Here is a 20,686-nt window from a genome sequence, read left to right on the forward strand (position 1 = left end):
TCTCAGACCTTAGTCTCTGCAGCTCGGGAGACGTCAGTGGGTTACTAGACCCAGAGGCTGCCTCAGCCTCTCCTGACCCAACTGGTAGTGGAGCAGCTGTAAGTGATGGCCCAGCTGGAGGCAACAAGGTAATCCCTGCATCTGGAGCTAGGGCAGGCTCAAGCCCCTGACTCAGCCCAGCTGGTGCTTGTTGCAGGGGAACCTGTACAGACTGGGGCTCTTCAGGATCAGGCCCCAGACTAGGTTCAGCTGTCGCCTGAGGCAAAGGATCCAGTACGGACTGAGACTCCTCTGGCTCCAAGTCCCAGGCCATCACAAGATGCAACATGAAGATTGCCAACATTAACCCTGCCATGTGCCTTGCAGATGACTGCAGTGCCTGGATGTAGACAGGTTGTATATCCACAGGAGTGACCAGAGGAGGAGTGACCACTAGGAGGACCACAGAGAGAAGAAACACCATGGTGCATCTGCAGCAGCAGAACCAGAAGCCTTCATCTGCCCAAGTTGCAATAAAACATGTATCTTCTGTATCAGTCTCTACAGCCACAGCAGGCGCTGCAACCTCCCAAAAGTTTGACTTCAGCCCAAAGGTGTGCTCCTCCATCGTCTCCCGAGTCAGATGGATGCCAGCACCAATGTGTGTATGCATCCATCCCTTTTTAATGCATATATATTATATCTATATAACTTTTTAAAAACGTAAGAGCCTACAAGATAGCTTTACCACATCTTTTTCAGTTGATAAGGTCTGGCATGTGCCACTGAAAGCTAAGCATGCCCTGTTTGGGCAGATCCAGTTGTGGCATCATTGGGCCCATGCAAAGGTCACTTGAATGTCAATGTTACCTGTGGACTAGGTAGCGTTTCAAGAGGAAGGATCATAGTTCAGCGGTAGAGTACATGTTTCGCTTGCAGAAGATTCTTGCTTCAATCCCTGAGATTTCTATACATGGCTGGGAAAGACTCTGTCAATTAGTGTTGGCAATACTGAGCTAGATGAACCAGCCATCTGGCTTGGTATAAGGCACCTCCTATGTGTCAGGAGTTCATCCTACACTCGAGTAGGACCCCGGCAGAGACACATGCCCAACTGGCATGTTCACTCCCTCCTGGTTGATCGTTAAGGAGCTTCAAAAGCTTTCTTCTGCCCAAACATCACAGCAACAGACTTCCAACAGACATCAGCACACTTAGGGATCTGCAGAGTCTTCGCAGCTTGCGTAACAGACCTCAGCAATTCAGCATTTTGGCTAATCTACTTTATTTACATACAAACACACACGGAGCACTGCAACATGGCTCCCTCTCTCTCTAGCATCAGACAGCAAAGAGAAAGAACAAAGGACAATAGTCCCACTTCACAGAACACAGTAACACAAACATCCTGTCTCCGTCACTTCCCACTCTGTGGAGTCAAAACATAAACTGTCATGTGATAGACAAAAATCCCATGACTGCAATCATGGAGCAGGAATTCTAACACTATGTTCCTAACTGTCTATGCCATGGGTCGGCAAACTAAGGCCCACAAGCCGGATCAGGCCCAATTGCCTTCAGGATCTGGCCTGCGGACAGTCTGTGGATCAGTGTGGGGATTCTGTTCGTTCGGGCTGGGCTGCACCATTTCCCCCCCTGCACCATTCTGTCCCCCCCCACACACACACATACACACTGCGGCGGTGCCTCCTTCCTCCCTCCTCCTGGCTTCTCCCCGCCCTGCCTAGAGGAGGAAGGGGGCTGGGCTGAGCGGGCTGAGCGTCATTTTAAGCAGCCCCTCTCCGGAGCCAGCCCTTTCATGCAGCCCATCTACCCTCCATTGCCACCCTAGTGCTCCTGTGAGCCAGAGAGTGGAGCGGATGAGCTCACTCTGCCTACTCACGGGAAGTAGCAGCGGTGGCAGCGGCAGCCCCTTGGAAGGTAAGCACAGCGGCTGGGGCTGGGTGCTGGGGAGTAGGACTAATAGCCCCCCTTGCCTCTTCTTCCAGCCCCTCCCCCTCAGTGCTGCTTCTCTGGCCTGCCACAAGGTCTGAGGGACAGCCCGTTGCCAAAAGAATTTGCCGACCCCTGGTCTATGCAACCTCAAGGCTGTGCAATGTTTGCCTGCCACCACAAGTATATGCTGTGTTCTTGTAAATAAGCTTGCATACTCTGCAAGAAGCATTTTTAGCCATTGCAGTTTTCAAGGAATGAAAAGGACACGAGGTCTTTCTCACAGCCTGCTTGTGAGGCAATGCTTAGCTCACCCTTAGATCTCACCTACATGAGATAATGTGAAGGCTAAACCTTAAACCTAGGAAAGAGATGGGAATCCAGACTCTGACTGGAGAAGAAAAGACCATTCCTTGTTGTCCATAGCTGAGGTTTGGTCTTTTGTGTTTTCTGAAGGCAGGTTTGTTGGATTCCAGCTGTACCATTGGTGAGGAACCTCCAGATGTTGGGCTGGATGCAGCTCCCCATCTAGTTCACTGGCATATCTCCAGGTTTCATGTCTTCTCTTTGGCCCCCTTTGTAATCTCTGATCAGATGAGCCGTGTGTATGGGGTGGGCTGAGCAGATTGCAGGGAAGGTTAATGGCGGCTGAAATATCCCAGTTTAGGACTTCAAGACTGTAGGCAACATACAGGGAAAACCAGCTGATCTGCATGCCTTTGCTCAGCAGGTAGCTGAACATTAGTGGCTCCATGCAGTGAAGAGAGCCCAGGCACAGCATCACAGATCCATTCCTTGTTGATTAAAAAAGGGAAAGACAGAGGAAAGTAAACAGTGTGCTTGCATATCAATGAATGACCAAGAGGTATGAGTGTTAGCAGCGCTCCTGCTAGCACCAGCTGCCTAATCCATAATATAATAAAAAGAATTGATGATGACAATGACAATGACAACAACATTTTCCTCTCCAAACCCATCCTTTAGCAAAAAAAAGTTTCCATTTATTTCACTAGGAGATAGGGATTGACAAATCTGTGGATTTAAATCAGGCATCTCCAACCTGCGGCCCTCCAGATGTTTTGACCTACAACTCCCATGATCCCTAGCTAACAGGACCAGTGGTCAGGGATCATGGGAATTGTAGTCCAAAACATCTGGAGGGCCAAAGGTTGGGGATGCCTGATTTAAATTGTCTCAGTTTCTCATTTTTTCAGTCTTAAATTTGGGTCTCCACATTTCAGCAGCAAATTGAATAGTAGTAGTAGTAGTAGAAATAATAATAATAATAATAATAATAATAATAATAATAATCCACATGAAAATTTTCCTGCATTTTAGTACCAATTTCTCCCAATAAACACATTTTTGTTTGCACTCTTTGACTAATGCACACATTTTTGGAAGCATTTTTCATAACATAATGCATTTTTGATGACATTTTCACGAATCTATTCATTTTTATGCACACTTTCCCCTATCGTATGCATTTTTGTAAATATTGGTAAAATTTGGAGAATTCTGAAAGATTGCTGTGTTTTGGTTTTTGCATTGTTTTGCAATGTTTGGTAGGTTCCTCTTTAAATGTGAACTGATTCAAATCTCTTCCCCATCCACACTCAGAGAGGACAAAAATCGGGGAATATCTCAATATGGATTTTTATCAGTTTGGCCTGCTCTTGTTGCAAAAAATGAGAATTATTGTTGTGAATGCTTTTTCAGAATCCTTAACAGAATTTTTGCCCCTGCTATCCTTTCTTCTGCTTCTCTCAGATGAATACCTGCCTAGAGTATTCATGCCTTTTCTTTTCCAAAAGCAAAGTACCAGCCACCTATTCACATGCAGAGTTTTAATCTGTGCTGCTCCAAGATGCAATCAAAAGCTTGCTCACCTCATTAGTTGTGAGAAGACCTTATAGTCCACAGCATTGTGAAAACTTGTAGGAAGTGAGAATATGACTTCCATTCATGGTTTCAGGATGCAATCCTACCACCTACTTACGTTGGAGGAAGCCCAGTTTAACTCTACCAGTGAGCCACTCTTACAAGAGACATGGAGCTGTTACCATCTTTCTTATCTCTATTTTACCATGGCATGTGGTGCAGAATCAGTGCACAGTGCATTGTCCCACCCCATTGTAGAAAGTCAATGATGTGAGGCAGGAGCAAAGCAACATTCATGAACATATCCCAAAAATACATAGATATTTGAATATGAAGGTCTATGTGGTTCTTCAAGAAGATCAAGGATTTGGAACCCTTATGAGGAACGGTTGAAGGAGCTGAGTATGTTTTGCCTCAAAAAGAGAAGATATGGTGGCCATCTTCAAATATCTCAAGGGCTGTCACGTGGAAGAGGGAACAAGCCTGTCTTCTCCAGGGTATGACTTGAACCAATAGCTTCAAGTTGCAAGGAAGGAGATTCCAACTAAACATCAGGAAAAACTTTCTGACGGTAAGAGCTGTTTGACAGTGGAACAGTCTTCCTCAGGAGTTTGTGGACTCTTCTACCTTGGAGGTTTTCAAACAGAGGTTGGATCTGTCATGGATGCTTTAGCTGAGATTCCTGCATTGCAAAGGGTTGGCCTAGATGAACCTTGAGGTCTCTTCCAGTTCTAAGAGTCTATGATTCTAGGGCAGCCTTTCTCAGCCTGTGGGTCCCCAGATGTTGTTGAACTACAACTCCCATCACCCCTAGCTAGCAAGGCCAGAGCTCAGGGATGATGGGAGTTGTAGTCCAACAACATCTGGGGACCCACAACTTGAGAACCACTGTTCTAGGGTATCCTGGAAAATAGCATGGCTGGTTAGCTAGAACCCTGATCAGGAGCAATGATGATGATGGTGATGATACAAATTCATAAGGGATGGGGAGGGAAATTAAATTAATTTTCCATTTAAAAGTGAACCTACCTAATTCACACTTTCGGAAACAATATGCCAACTGAAACACAGCTATCCTTTGAAATTCTCACTTCTCCAAACTTTGCAGTACAGATCTCCAGCCAAGCAAAGGTTTGATGGCCATATGTAATGGATGCTTTAGTTGAGATTCCTGGATTGCAGAAGGTTGGACTGGATAACCCTTGGGTTCTCTTCCAAACTCTATAATTCTACGATTCTATGATTCATGCATATCTATTTCCCAAGTTAATGCAGAGGAAGGAAGTAACAGAATTGTGAATGGGCACATATGAAAGGGACATGGTTTAGAAATAGAGCCATCAGTCTGGAAGTCACAGATTTCCTTGAACTTCTGGAGGAAGAACAGCAAAAAGAACGATAGCTCATGACAGAAAGACCTGGTGGCATAATTATGGCCATTTCTGATAATGGGAAATGGAGACCGTAATACAACAAAATGTCCTATGGCCACGCAATAAGAACCTCCCTGCTCACCGTATGAGACATCACAGGCAAAATTAGTTCAACTGAAGTAACAATAATGCCCTTGAGGTTTCCTGCTCCTGACAACTAATGAAGAGGCACTGCTGACTGTCAGGGAGTGGTGTGGGAGGCATTCATCTTTGTGGCAGAAGCAATTAAATCCACCAGGTTCTCTGAGCACGATGCGCATGGAAGGAGTTAAAGCCTCAGCCTTTGCTGACCTGCAAAAGTTGGCGACATGTGAGGATACGCATCTATAATGTGCCCAAAATGCACAGGCACCCCTTGATAGTTCCTTGAAAGGGTGGAGCAGTAGGGACCCACATATTTGTATAATGATACTGTTGGGTTGCTGGCATCCGTATGTCTCGAGAGACAACGGAATGCGTCTCTGGGGGTGAAGTCAAACTGCTGTATTAGAAGAAGAGGAGTTTGGATTTGATATCCCACTTTATCACTACCCGAAGGAGTCTCAAAGCAGCTAACATTCTCCTTTCCCTTCCTCCCCCACAACAAACACGCTGTGAGGTGAGTGGGGTGAGAGACTTCAAAGAAGTGTGACTGGCCCAAGGTCACCCAGCAGCTGCATGTGGAGGAGTGGAGACGCGAACCCGGTTCCCCAGATTACGAGACTACCGCTCCTAACCACTACACCACACTGGGAACTCCCCAGGTACATTAATGTGCAGTGATCAGAAGTGGCTTTCTTGGTGGGGCAGAGCTCCTACACGAGCTCTGCAGCAGTCATGGCTAACTTAAATGCATTGATTTCAATAGGTCTGCTCTGAGTAAGACTTAGATGCCACTCAATATAATGTGAATGCATATGTATAACATTAAATGCAGGAACCGGGTGGTGCAGTGGTCTAAACCACTGAGTCTCTTGGGCTTGCTGATCAGAAGGTCGGTGGCTCGAATCCCCAGGGCAGAGTGAGCTCCCATTGCTCTGTCCCAGCTCCTGCCAACCTAGCAGTTTGAAAGCACACCAGTGCAAGCAGATAAATAGGTACCACTGCGTTGGGAAGGTAAATGGCATTTCCGTGCACTCTGGCACTTGTCATGGTGTTCCATTGTGCCAGAAGCAGTTTAGTCATGCTGGCCACATGACCTGGAAAGGAGTCTGTGGACAAACGCTGGCTCCCTCGGCTTGAAAGCGAGATGAGTGCCGCAACCCCATAGTCGCCTTTGACTGGACTTAACCGTCCAGGGGTCCTTTACCTTTACCTATATATCACATGCTGCTATTTTAAAGGTGGGTTGTTTCTGAACAGTAGGGGAGACTGTTCGTTTTATGAAATAAGATCTCCATCATGAGCCAAAAGAAAACCATCTTGCTTTGCTTGGATATGTCGAAACTCTCTGAGGAGGATTTTAGTTTAAAAACTAACAGACCATCACATCTGACATGGTAATTACTCATTAAAACCTTTGTGCCAAAAACCGCCCCATTTCCCCCTTTCTCACATTTTGAGCTCAGCAGAAATGAAGAGGGTTTGTGTCTTGAGAAATGATGTCTGGAAAGCCTCTCAAAAATAATTCAGCACATCGTACCCATACTCCGCAGGCCAGATTGCAGCATTCTGCATATCCTGCAATTAACCATCATTTTAGAAACATATGTCTTCTCAATCACATAACCTTCTGCTCTGATACTATCCTGGCATCCAGTTCCTAAACACATTGGATGCAACCCAGACAAAGTTAGGCTTACTTACTGTAAGTAAGTAATGATACGAATGGATCTTGCAGTCAAATCTCAGGCATGTCTCCTCATGGGGGGAAAAGCCCAATAACTTCAGTGGGGGTAACTCCAAAGTATGTGCATATATAGGACTGAAAACTTAAATTGCAAACTGGGCTTTTTAACATCCCGCTGGTTCAAACGGGACCTAAATATTCATCACCTTCACTGGACTGAGTTAATTACAAAGTAGGAATGGGGAAACTGAAGCCTTCCAGATGTTGCCACAACTGCTTCCACCCTATTGGTCATGCCGACTGGGGCTTCATTGTGGTCACAGAGCATGGGTGAGGAACCTGTGGCCCTCCAGATGTTGTTGGACCCCATCAGGCCCAGAGAGCACAGCCACTGGTCAGCGATGATAGGAGTTGATGTCCATCAACATCTAGGAAGGCCCCAGTTTACCCTCACCTGTCATAGGTTGCCATGCAGAAGACATTACGATATCTCCAGCTCGTGAAACAAAGCCTGCATTAATTTGTTAAGGCTCCTTAGCTTAACATTTTAACTAAACCATCAAGGCGCCGTCATGACACCAACCGCAAACTGCTTCTGCTTCATGATACAACTATGCTGCAACTAGAAAAAGCCCCAGGTGTTCACCATTTCACAGATTACTCAGAGAATATACACAAGCGAAAACATCCCGCCAGTTTCCTTTCCCCTCCGCCTCCCCCCCCCCCCCCAGATTAGAGCCTCAAGAAGCTCGCCGATTCTTCCCAGTGAAATTGAAATTTCAAAAGTGAATGCGGCGTCTTGGGAGAGAGACGTTGCTAGGATGAGGAAATGAAAACACGCCGCACCAGTGGGAACAACACAATTTGATATCAGTCTGTGACTACAAGAGCCAGAGCAGTAGAAAGATTAAGAAGAAAAACACTATCTAAAGCCCACCTGGCAATCGCTCGCGAGAGCTCTCGGGAGCCGGGTGGTGTCAAATGTTTTTTAAAGTGTGCTACCTCCCCCTCCCCACTCTCTTCTATCCATCCTGCCTAATGAAAAAAGCATTTTGATAGATCTCACAATGCTTTGAATTGCTCGTTTTTACAGCGGAGGTGATTTAGCAGCAGGCTGTGGAGGTTGGATGCAAGCCATAGGAGGGAGCCTGTGCCATTTTTATTCCTTCGCTATGGAACTTTCCAAGTAGCCCAGGGAAAGTAATGAATACTGATCTGGTGATAAGCGAGTTCTCTTCTTTAGGAAGAAAGTGACTCCATGCAGCAAGACCTATCAAGCCTGAAAGAGCTAAGGGTGCAGCTACTTGGGGAAGGGCTGTGGCTCAGTGCTAGAACATCTTCTTTGCTTGCAGAAGGTCCCAGAATCAATCCCATGGCCTATGGGCTGGTTTGCCAGCTGCAGCCCCTTTTGCACAAATATTACTTGTCCACGGTACTTCATGTTCTGCTAACTTCCAGCTTGGATTACTGCAGTGCGCTCTACATGGGGCTTCCCTTGAAGATGGTCTCAGCTGGTCCAAAAGGCAGCAGGGTTTCCATTCAGAATGCACAGAACTCCCGTCCTAAAACTTTGGCTTGCTGATCATTCCCAGGCCCAATTCAAGGTGCTCCCATTAGTGTTTAAAGCCTTAAGCAACTTAGGCCCCAAACATATGCAAGACCACCTCCTTCCCTGCAGACCATCCTGGGTGTTAAGATCAACAGAGCAGGCCCTCAGAAGACATTCTTCTCTGTGGAAGTTGTGGAATTCCCTCCCCAGGGAGGTGCATCTGGCTTCTTCACTCACTATACAGTGGTACCTTGGTTCTCAAACTTAATCCGTTCTGGGAGTCCGTTCGACTCCCGAAACCATTCGGGGGGGGGGGATGCACGGCTTCCAAATGGCTGCAGGAGCTTCCTGCACTCAAGTGGAAGCCACGTCAGACGTTCGGCTTCTGAAAAACGTTTGCAAACCAGAATTCTGTGCTTGCAACATTCAGGAGCCAAGCCATTCAACTACCAAGGTACCACTGTACAGCATTTGGCAAATGCTGAAGATTCATCTCTTTATCCTGGCCTTTGACACCTGAGATGTGTGTTTGCAAAGCCCACCCTATTCCTGTGGTTGTACTCTGATTTAACAGTTTTTTAAATTCCCATTTTAATTTTTCGTAACCTGCTCTAGGACCTGCTGGGGAAGGACGGGCAAAAAATATAATCATCATCGTCTTCCCTAGCATTTCCCTACAGGGCTGGGAAAGGCTTCTGACTGAAGCCCCGGACAGCCACTGGTAGTCATTGTAGACAAGACTGAACTGCATAGACCAGTGGTCAGACTCAGTATAAGCTAGCTGCCTATGTTTCTACTTGAAGCACTCCTTGCTTTTATGTGAATTGGCCCACCAGCTGCTGCATTCACTTTGTCTATGTCATGGCCTTCTAGGTCAAAACTGGTGTGACATGCAAAAGGGCATGTGTTGGTCCCTGCCCCAAGAGATTAGGTTGTGTGTGCATTACTAGCAACTGAAGACACTCCCTTTAAAACAGGGGTCAGCAAACCTTTTCAGCAGGGGGGCAGTCCACTGTCCCTCAAACCTTGTGTGGGGCTGGACTATATTTTGAAAAAAATAGAGAATGAATTCCTATGCCTCACAAACAACCCAGAGATGCATTTTAAATAAAAGCACACATTCTACTCATGTAAGAACACCAGGCAGGCCCCACAAATAACCCAGAGGTGCATTTCAAATAAAAGGACACATTCTACTCATGTAAAAACATGCTGATTCCTGGACCGTCCGTGGGCCAGATTTAGAAGGCAATTGGGCCAGATCCAGCCCCCGGGCCTTAGTTTGCCTACCCATGTTTTAAAACAAGCTTTTGATTCTGTGGCTACTTAACAAACTGATCCAGAATTTTGTTACAATAATAAAACAGTAACAAACATGTAAAACCTGAAACACCAATACACCATCACATTTGATGTAGCACAGGTGGCATATTAGACCAGAAGCTGCACAGCATTCAAAGACAGAGAAGATGTTTGGGTCTCATGCTGGGGCAGCAAGGCTGGTCAGGACCACGGAGAGCTCCAAGTCAACAGCATGTTCCTATGCACTCTTTGAACCACTGGAGCAACTGTAGAAGTCTTTGGTTCCAAAGGCTCATGGGAAGGTGCCCCTTAGTGTCCAGGCTTTTGGTTCTATATTTCTTAAAGCTATGGCATGTGTCAACTTCTATCTGCCAGCCTTAGGTTCAGTGGATTGCTGATGTCCAGAAGTAGCTTCAGAGTCCTGAACCTGATCCAGCTCCTTAGCTGGAGTCTCTGCAGCCTCCAATTCTGTGTCATGATTGCTGCTGGTCTCTAGCATTATATCAGGGAGTGAATCTCTCACTCAATCATAATACATGGCAATGCGGGCTTCTCTTGGCATCCCCTCTTCCTCCCCTTTACCCAACCAGTTAGGAAACAGGGCCATGTTTTCTAGGAAACAGTGGTGCTTCTGGGATACGATACGATACGATGCGATACAAATCTTTATTGTCATTGTCCCATACAGAACAATGAAATTGGAAATCTACATCAGACATTCAGAAACCAACAAGCCTGCTATCTCAACTATCCCAGCCTGGTTAGCCCCCTAAAAAACTCTGATACCCCATAATTAAATACAATATACGCCCACAGAGACTACCTTACACTGCATTTAAAACCAAAATTGCATTTGAATAGAAACTGTTCCTCAGGCGGCTAGTCCTAGTCTTTATAACCCTGTACCTTCTTCCAGAAGGCAGAAGCTGAAAGAGATCATTTCTGGGGTTTGCACTATCCTGCACTATCTCTGCAGCTTTCTTATGACACCTGGAAGCATAGATTTGATCCAAGGTGGGAAGAGTGCACCCAATTATTCTCTCCGCAGTCTTTACAACCCTGGACAGCATTGTTTTTCCCCTGACCATGCAGCTCCCAAACCACACACACAGACCATAAGTTAATATACTCTCAGTAGTACAATGGTAAAATGCTATCAACCGGTCCTTTGAGAGATTATGTTTCTGAAGGATTTTCAGAAAATTATTCTCATGCCTACTTGGGTTGCCTTAGGAAATCGTGCAATGTGTTAATATGCCCTCACACCCTAGATAACACAGGGTGGCATCCAGTTGAACAATTCCACTAGTGCAAGGACTTACTGCTGTGCCATAGAGCTTGCCAACCCTCTTCTCTCCCCCAAGCAGCCCTTAAATTTGTTCCTACCATTCACTTCCTTTTTCTTTTTCCTAATTTCCAAAAGTGTTCTCCCCTCTTTCTACATATTTCCTGGACATCTGGAAAGAGCAATGTTTTATTTCAACAAATATAAGCTGATTTCTAAAGTGCCTTTGCCTGGTTGTAAGGCTTGGGTGATAGAGCAGGTGTGGGGAGTTTTAACTGAGAAGAAATTGGTGGACTTCTGTTATGTGTTTGTAAACATGTATAGCACACTAAAGTCAGAAAGTAACTACTTTCACTTGCTTTTGAGAAGAGTTTGGTCTAGTGTAGTTTTTTTAAAAAAATAATAACCTTATTTGAGAGTAGTTCCATCAAACACAGTGTGGCTTACTTTCACAATAGGTCTTTATAAGATTGGGAGCTCTCGTTCAGGGTAAAAACTGAAGCAGGACAGTATTTTGCCTTTTCTGTACCCATCACCAGTTCTGGCTCCATACACCATCGAAGCTGGGCGGCTTCCAACAAAATATTAAAATACAGTAATGTATCAAACACTAAAAGCTTCCCTAAACAGGGCTGCCTTCAGGTGTCTTCTAAAAGTCTGGTAGTTGTTTTTCTCTTTGACCTCTGGTGGGAGGGTGTTCCACAGGGAGGCTGCCACTACCAAGAAGGCCCTCTGCCTGGTTCCCTGTAACTTGGCTTCTCGCAGCGAGGGAACCAACAGAAGGCCCTCAGAGCTGGACCTCACTGTCCGGGCAGAACGATGGGAGTGGAGACGCTTCTTCAGGTATACATGCAACCCCCAACCGATTACTCTTGAGGGAATGCGGCCCTCAACAGAAAAAGGTCTGCCTGCCTTACCGCCCAGTCAGTCTGACATTAATACCAGGGAAGATTCTGGAGCAGATCATTAAGCAAACAGTCTGTGAGCACCTAGAAAGGAATGCTGTGATCACCAATAGTCAGCATGGATTTCTGAAAAATAAGTCATGTCAGACTAACCTGATCTCGTTTTTTGACAGAATTACAAGCCTGGTAGATGAAGGGAACGCAGTGGATGTAGCCTACCTTGATCTCAGCAAGGCATTTGACAAGGTGCCCCATGATATTCTTGTAAAGAAGCTGGTAAAATGCGGTCTTGACTATGCTACCACTCAGTGGATTTGTAACTGGCTGACTGACCGAACCCAAAGGGTGCTCATCAATGGTTCCTCTTCATCCTGGAGAAGAGTGACTAGTGGGGTGCCACAGGGTTCTGTCTTGGGCCTGGTCTTATTCAACATCTTTATCAATGACTTGGATGATGGACTCAAGGGCATCCTGATCAAATTTGCTGTTTAACACCAAACTGGGAGGGGTGGCTAACACCCCAGAGGACAGGATCACACTTCAAAACGACCTTGACAGATTAGAGAACTGGGCCAAAACAAACAAGATGAATTTTAACAGGGAGAAATGTAAACAATGATAGTAAACAATGTGGTGACAGAGGAGTTTAAAATTGAAAAAGGGACACGGCAGGGGTGCCCCCTATCCCCCCTATTGTTTATTTCAGTTCTGGAGGTGCTATTGAACATGATTAGAAAGGACCGGTTGGTACAGGGAATTGAGGTTGGAGTGAAACAATATAAATTGAAAGCATTTGCAGATGACCTGGTATTAACATTGCAGGAGCCTGTCTCTAGTACTAAAAGAGTGCTGGAATTAATTTTGGACTTTGGTCGGGTGGCGGGATTTAAGTTGAACAAGCAAAAAACTAAGGTTCTAGCAAAAAATTTGACAATTACAGAAACAGATGAGTTCGTGAAAGAAACAGAATTAAATGTGGTTAAAAAAGTAAAATACCTAGGGGTGTATCTGACCTCCAAAAATTTGAATCTGTTTAAAGACAACTACGAGAAATGTTGGTCAGAAATCAAAAGAGATTTGGAAACGTGGTCAAGATTGAAACTTTCCTTGTTGGGCCGAATAGCAGCTATAAAGATGAATGTATTGCCAAAAATGTTATTTTTGTTTCAGACCCTACAGATCGTGGACAAGGTGGAATGCTTTGGAAGGTGGCAGAAGGATATCTCTAAGTTTGTTTGGCAGGGCAAAAAGCCCCGAATAAAGTTTAAGATATTAACTGATGCGAAAGAAAGAGGAAAGAAAGAGGAAAGAAAGTCTGCCCTGCCAGACTTGAGGTTATATTACGAATCCGCAGCCTTCTGCTGGTTGAAAGATTGGATCTTACTGGAAAACACTGATGTCCTAGATCTGGAAGGGTTTGACAACGCCTTTGGGTGGCATGCATATTTGTGGTATGACAAGGTCAAAGTGCATAAACTGTTTAAAAACCACATTGTCAGGAGAGCAATTTTAATGGTCTGGACAAAGTATAAAGACTTATTGGAGAGTAAGACTCCGAGGTGGCTCTCACCGGTGGAGGCCAAGGCACGTAAGAGACCTAATATGGAAGCCAATTGGCCTAAATATGAGGAAATTATTGAAAAGATTGGAGACAATTGGAGGTTGCAGAGCTTGGAAAAACTAAAAAACAAGGTGCGAGATTGGTTGCATTATGCACAAATTCAAGAGGTCTTTAAAGTAGACAAGAAGGTTGGATTCCAGGTGGAAAAATCGAAACTAGAGACAGAACTGTTAGAACCAAAAAGTAAATTACTTTCGAGAATGTATAACCTGCTGCTTAAATGGAATACTCAGGATGAGACAGTCAAATCCGCCATGATAAAGTGGGCGCAGGATTTGGGGCATAACATTATGTTTGAAGACTGGGAAAGGTTATGGAACACCGGAATGAAATTTACGGCATGTAGTGCCTTGAAGGAAAACATTATGAAAATGATATACCGGTGGTACATGACCCCAGTCAAGCTTGCTAAGATATATCACCTGTCTGATAATAAATGCTGGAAATGTAAAGAGGCGGAAGGTACATTTTTTCACCTCTGGTGGACCTGCCCGAAAGTGAAGGCCTTTTGGGAAATGATTCATAATGAACTAAAAAAGGTACTTAGATTTACCTTACCTAAGAAACCAGAGGCCTTCCTCCTGGGCATGGTGGACCAGAGAGTGTTTAAGAAGGACAGAACCTTTTTTATGTATGCTACTACAGCAGCAAGGATCCTGATTGCAAAACATTGGAAGACACAAGATTTACCCACACTGGAGGAATGGCACACGCAGTTGATGACTACATGGAACTGGCCGAAATGACTGGCAGAATCCGAGACTTGGGAGAAGAAACATTCGAGGAGGACTGGAGAAAATTTAAAGACTATTTGGAAAAACATTATAAGTTGTATGAATGTTAAAAAACGCACCTTTTAGGAAATTCTAGCTTCAGTAATGTTAAATTAAAGAAATGGAAATTAAGGTACAAGGAGTCAGAGATAGAATAATGAAACAACTTTATTGTGTTAAAATGAAAACGTACATGATTTGGGCCATAATATATTTGAAATTGGGTAACATGATAAAATGGAAGATACAATAAGTTATTGAAACAAGTTAACAAATTGCAGACGTTATGCATTACAGAGAATGCAGGGTTGGGAGGACGCGGGGAAGTCCAATAGATTTGGAAAAAAGAGTAAGAAAAATTTGTAACTTTCTTCTTCTACTTTTATAATATGCTCTTTATTCTTTTTTCTGTATTTCATAAAACTAATAAAAAATATTATAAAAAAAAAGAAATGTAAAGTATTGCACTTGGGCAAAAAAAATGAGAGGCACAAATACAAGATGGGTGACACCTGGCTTGAGAGCAGTACATGTGAAAAGGATCTAGGAGTCTTGGTTGACCACAAACTTGACATGAGCCAACAGTGTGACGCGGCAGCTAAAAAAGCCAATGCAATTCTGGGCTGCATCAGTAGGAGTATAGCATCTAGATCAAGGGAAGTAATAGTGCCACTGTATTCTGCTCTGGTCAGACCTCACCTGGAGTACTGTGTCCAGTTCTGGGCAACACAGTTCAAGACGGACACTGACAAACTGGAACGTGTCCAGGAAGATTCCACCTAAACATTAGGAAGAACTTCCTGACAGTAAGAGCTGTTCGACAGTGGAATTTGCTGCCAAGGAGTGTGGTGGAGTCTCCTTCTTTGGAGGTCTTTAAGCAGAGGCTTGACAACCATATGTCAGGAGTGCTCTGATGGTGTTTCCTGTTTGGCAGGGGGTTGGACTCGATGGCCCTTGTGGTCTCTTCCAACTCTATGAGTCTATGATTCTATGAGAAGCAGGTGATGAGGAAGAGCTCTGTCTGAGCTAAAGAGCAGCTGCCATTAAATAGTCTGATCTAGTATAAGGGAACTTTCTATGTACAATCCAAGACACGCTTTCCCAAAATTCCAATTGAATTTGACAGCACAGAATTTGAGTAGAAATTATATTCATGTATTTATGAGATTTCTCACCATAAGGTCCCAGAGAAGGTTACAGTAGTAAAAATATGCAATTATAAAACCAATGAAACTGTTACAATGCATAGGATTGCACAGTAATCAGGCAATCATGTGCAAACTTAAACTGCATTCCTACATCAAGCCGCATTGAACACAGTGCAACATGAATAGGATTGCACTGTCAAACTGAAAAGTCATACTTTTTTTTTTACAATAAGCGACTGATAAATCAAGAAGTCAGTTTTTGAAAGTGTTTTGAATATGTTGAAATCCAAATGAATTCGTATTATGTAAACCACCTAGAAAGTTAGTATATTTTATTAGATGAGGTGGGGAAAGGACACGAGTTTTCTTTTTTAATCTAACTGGCTGTTTAAAAATGTAAATACAATTGTACACACATAGTTAATTGCACCGAATGGCCATCAACGTATTTCTCTCTCTTGTATCCCCAGACACAGAATTCAAATATCACGCCACAATCCTACTCCCCCTCGCATTTTCAGAATAATTTACATGCATTGCCAACAAAGAAGCAAGAATGAGGGGAAAATGTTTTTGAAGCTGCCTACAGATTTAACATACAGATGCCAGATTGTCCCCAGTTGCCTTTGGAATGGTAAGGGAAACCTCAACCTTTGTTCTATGCACAGTGAGGAATTATCAGGCTAAGAAAAACAAGTTTCGGTGCTCTGTCGCCGCAATAAAATACACTCAGTTTGAGTTCTGCATTTTTGTAAAATAAAGCAATGGTATGATTGAGCACTTACAACTAAGACCCCCACCACTGCAAATAGCATTTTGGTTCCCCCCTCTCATTTTGAGCTGGAGAGACCCATGCCATATTATAAATTACTTCCGAATGTGCGCCCCCCCCACTTCCATAAGTGGTGTAAAAAGAGTGGTCTCCCCCACAAGTGGTGCAATATGTCAGCAAGGCAGACACAGAGATCACTGAGAAATGGTGATTTCCTTAGGATTCCTCACACCAGGATTTGCTGCTTTAGAAGAAGCAGAAACAACAACAAACAGAAGGGTGAGGGAGAAATTCCTCCCTCCCTTGTGGTACCACGGCCACTAGGAAAGTAAGTGGTTGCCTGGGGGTGGTGGGTGGAAGGAGCATGTAAAGAAGAGTCTAGTCCTTCTCTAGCTTAAGTATAATTTGTCTTGACTCAAGGGTTGTTGTTGTTTAAGAGCATGGGTAGGCAAACTAAGGCCCGGGGGCCGGATCCGGCCCAATTGCCTTCTAAATCTGGCCCACGGAGGGTCTGGGAATCAACATGTTTTTACATGAGTAGAATGTGTCCTTTTATTGAAAATGTATCTCTGGGTTATTTGTGGGGCCTGCCTGGTGTTTTTAATAATAAATAAGAATTTAAAAAAATATTTATACCCCACCTTCCCCAGCCAAGACCGGGCTCAGGGCAGCTAACACCCGATATAAAAACAAATTGATTGAAAAACAACGTAAAAACAAGATTGAAATACAACATTAAAACATTAAACATTTTTACATGAGTAGAATGTGTGCATCTCTGGGTTATTTGTGGGGCATAGGAATTCGTTCATATTATTTTTTTCAAAATATAGTCCGGCCCGCCACAAGGTCTGAGGGAGAGTGGAGCGGCCCCCTGCTGAAAAAGTTTGCTGACCCCTGTTTAAGAGAACTGGGCACCATTGCATTCAGCATCACATTGACCCAGCAAGCCAAAAAGGGGGAGACTCTTGGAAAGAGAGCGTGAAAAATCAAAACACAACGAAGGCTGGTCCATTTGGGGTGTGTGGGGCAGTACCCCACCAAATTCAATCTGCCCACACTTGCTTGCCTTCTTGCTCTTAACCAATCCCTGGCTGTCAGCTTCCTCCTCTTCCTTAATTTCAGTGTCATAGAACTCAGCAAGGAGTGGTGGCAAAAGTAGAATTAATTGGCTCTGCCTCCACCTAATGCTTAGTTCCTTGTCTTCTGCCCTTCTAGCTCCAATGGGCACCAGCCACCTCTGAACACCTACACTGCCACCATTCAAGATGCTTGCAAGGTAGAAATGAAGCTAGATGCCGCAAGGATCGATGGGTGTCTTTGTATACATAGAATAAAGCCACTGGTCATAAAATTGAAAGAGACTTCAAAGATAATCTTATCCTGTCCTGGCTGATACAGGGAAATCTGTTGTATAGAACAGTATTTGTTGTAGGTTTTTTATTGGTGAAACATAAAGCCAATGGAAGAAGATGGGCAATGTTATTGTTGGAAGGATAACACTGCGAGATGTTCATCCAGATTCGAGTACCAAAAACTGGGAAGCAATAATCTTCTGCTACTTCCTAGTGCTACTGTTAGCAACAAATTGCTGGCCTGGATAGGTCATGGAGAAACATTCTCTTGTTACTACACCATTGGGATCAATAGGGGGCTAGCAAACAATATACCATACACAGGGGTAGTGAGACAATGCCCATCTTTGCATTAATTTGATTTGTGCTTCCATCAGTGGCTCCCGAAGTAGGCAGGGATGCTGTGAATCTGTGATTTTTTGTGGCGCCAGATGTAAGTGTCCCCAAGCAAGCAGCAAGCAGAGGGCAACTGGATGCACAAACCTGTTTGACAATATAGCCAGCTGCACATGTGATACGCAACAATTATCCAGAACTGCATTGTGAAAATCATGGTTAAGTGTTCTCGGAGCACAGGAAGATGGAAATAAAAGAGATACCTTCTGTGTATGGCTAACAGAATAAAGGGTACTCCTGAATCAGACCGTGGCTGAATATTTGGCTATCTGTTTTCAAACCTCTAAACGCAGACTTACTCTGAAATGTTTTCATCTACATTTCCCGAGCTAAGAGTAGTTGGGCAATTATGCCTGCTTTCAGAGATTTAGGAAGATTGGCCCATTTGCTTTCTTGTCAAATTGGCAGTAAAAGAAAAAAGGAAGTAAATCTGGACAGAGGTTTGGGACGTTATGTGATGCATGTTGTTTTCTGCGTCAGCAGTTCCTGCATACAAAATGCTGCCGATACTCAGAACTGTATAAGAAGCCATGCTACATGCATGCTAGGCAAAACCTGAGCATTCCGGCTAGCCATGTGAAGTACTTTATATTTGTCAATAGTACCTGAAATCAGCTCAGCTGCTGTAGCTACACAAAACAAAGAACCCAGATTTATTTATGGCCTAGAGGCCCAAGGGGTTTTGCACAAACAGAAATGGGTTGATACTGATTGATGCACCAACCTGAGACTGCAAAACATGACGAAGTGTGCGAGAGCGATGGTGCAGCGACTGAAAGTGCATTTCTAATTCTGGGCAAAAGGATTGGAGCCTCTGTGAGATGGAAGCTTAACAAAGGCAGCTTTCCACAGGCAGTCATAGCTGTCAACTTACAGATTTGAAAATAAGGGACCAGCAACCTCGAAAATAAGGGATCAGCAGCCAAAATAAGGGATCAACAATTACTTTTATAAAATACATATTTTGTTGCGTGCAAATGGCTTTAGATACCTATTAGGTCCATAAATTACCACATAGCATATATACAACACAAAAAAGCAGCAACAATTTGTTGTTGACAAAGCAAGCTGGACATAGAAAGGGCCCCATTACCTTCAGTAGCTTATTTAAGAGACATCATCAATAAGGGACAGCAGCGGAAGATGGCGCTGGAATAAGGGACTGTCCCGCCAAATAAGGGACGCTTGACAGCTATGCAGGCAGTTCATTTTAATCAAGAAAGGTATGGAAATTATTGCTCTTAAGTGTGAAGATTAGATTCTCTCTAAGTGGATCTCAAGCCTTATTCAAACATCTATGCTACTCTTAAGATAGAGAAAGAGTTACATGGTGAGCTCTTTGGGCTGAATCGAAGAACGAATGCAGCAGCTGAGTCAGTACAGAAGGTTTGCAAGAGCCAGGGGTGCTGTACACCCAACTTCTATCAAGTTTTATGCAGAGCTCTGTACAAATGGCCTCTTGATGTTCCTTACACTGTTTATGAGTAGAGAAACCTGGAGGACAATTTCCCTGAATTTCTCCATTCGCTGTTTTGCTGCAACTGCAATGGCAATCTGGCTATCCTTTCTGTATTCTGCCACAGCTTCCCAGACATCATGCCAGCACCTTTTGGGAAGGAAATAGTGGCCATCTGGTGGAGAATATTTGGGGTAAAGTGTGCAAAGTGGCATTTATATATTTATTTTAGGGGAGTGAGGAAAAAAGAAAAATCACAGAAAAAATTGTGAGAAATTTCAACTCGGTCTAAAAACAACAACATTAAAAACATACTAATGTGCAATGTTATCAAACACTGAACTGGAGTTGTCAGAAAATAAAATAAAATGCTAATAGAATAAAATCCCAATCATGTTTCAACCAATGTCGCATTATGTTCTCCTTTTTTTAATATCTTTTATGGATTGGACATTATCCTTTTTTAATATCTTTTCTGAATTGGTCTGAAAGTTCAGCAACAAGCAATGCACTTTTAACCCCAATGACACAACCCAGTTTGGTCATCCTTTTTCCAGTAGACCCACAGTAGACCCATTCAAATGAATAAACATGACTGAGTTAGGTCACTTGATTTCAATGGGTTGTCTTGGAGTAAAACCTACTTGAATAGCAGCACCCATGATAACAGAATCCACAACTAAACTGGGTCATACCAGGCCTTAGAATACACCGGCCTTCTACAGCAAAAAGTGAAAAGGAAAATGAGACACATCAACACTCAGTTACTGTATTTTTCGCTCTATAAGACGCACCAGACCACAAGACGCACCTAGTTTTTGGAGGAGGAGAACAAGAAAAAAAAATATTCTGAATCTCAGAAGCCAGAACAGCAAGAGGGATCGCTGCGCAGTGAAAGCAGCAATCCCTCTTGCTGTTCTGGCTTCTGGGATAGCTGCACAGCCTGCATTCACTCCATAAGACGCGCACACATTTCCCCTTACTTTTTAGGAGGGAAAAAGTGAGTCTTATAGAGCAAAAAATACGGTAAATACTGCTCGCGTGCTCACGCTCGTGCGCACGCACACACGCACACACATTTATATATCAGTATTCAAGCCACAAAGATCC

The 20,686-nt window shown here is 43.9% G+C and overlaps 1 protein-coding gene and 1 long non-coding RNA gene across 6 annotated transcripts in view; one reads left to right on the top strand and one right to left on the bottom strand.

Moving 5' to 3' along the window:
• ARHGAP24 (Rho GTPase activating protein 24) overlaps positions 1–20,686 on the bottom strand; it is a 415,266-nt gene that overhangs the window by 194,396 nt on the left and 200,184 nt on the right. The gene's annotated exons all lie outside the window — the stretch shown is intronic.
• On the top strand, positions 1,719–18,971 carry LOC310852930. Of its 2 annotated transcripts, none has more exons than XR_014568450.1 (3): positions 1,719–1,920; positions 16,068–16,231; positions 17,588–18,971. It is a non-coding gene; the product is annotated as an uncharacterized lncRNA (long non-coding RNA). The 2 variants fall into 2 exon arrangements; XR_014568451.1 differs by lacking the exon at positions 1,719–1,920 and adding an exon at positions 10,157–10,272.

This window comes from Podarcis gaigeae, assembly GCF_964106915.1.
Source record: "Podarcis gaigeae genome assembly, chromosome: 9".
Classification (NCBI taxonomy): domain Eukaryota; kingdom Metazoa; phylum Chordata; class Lepidosauria; order Squamata; family Lacertidae; genus Podarcis; species Podarcis gaigeae.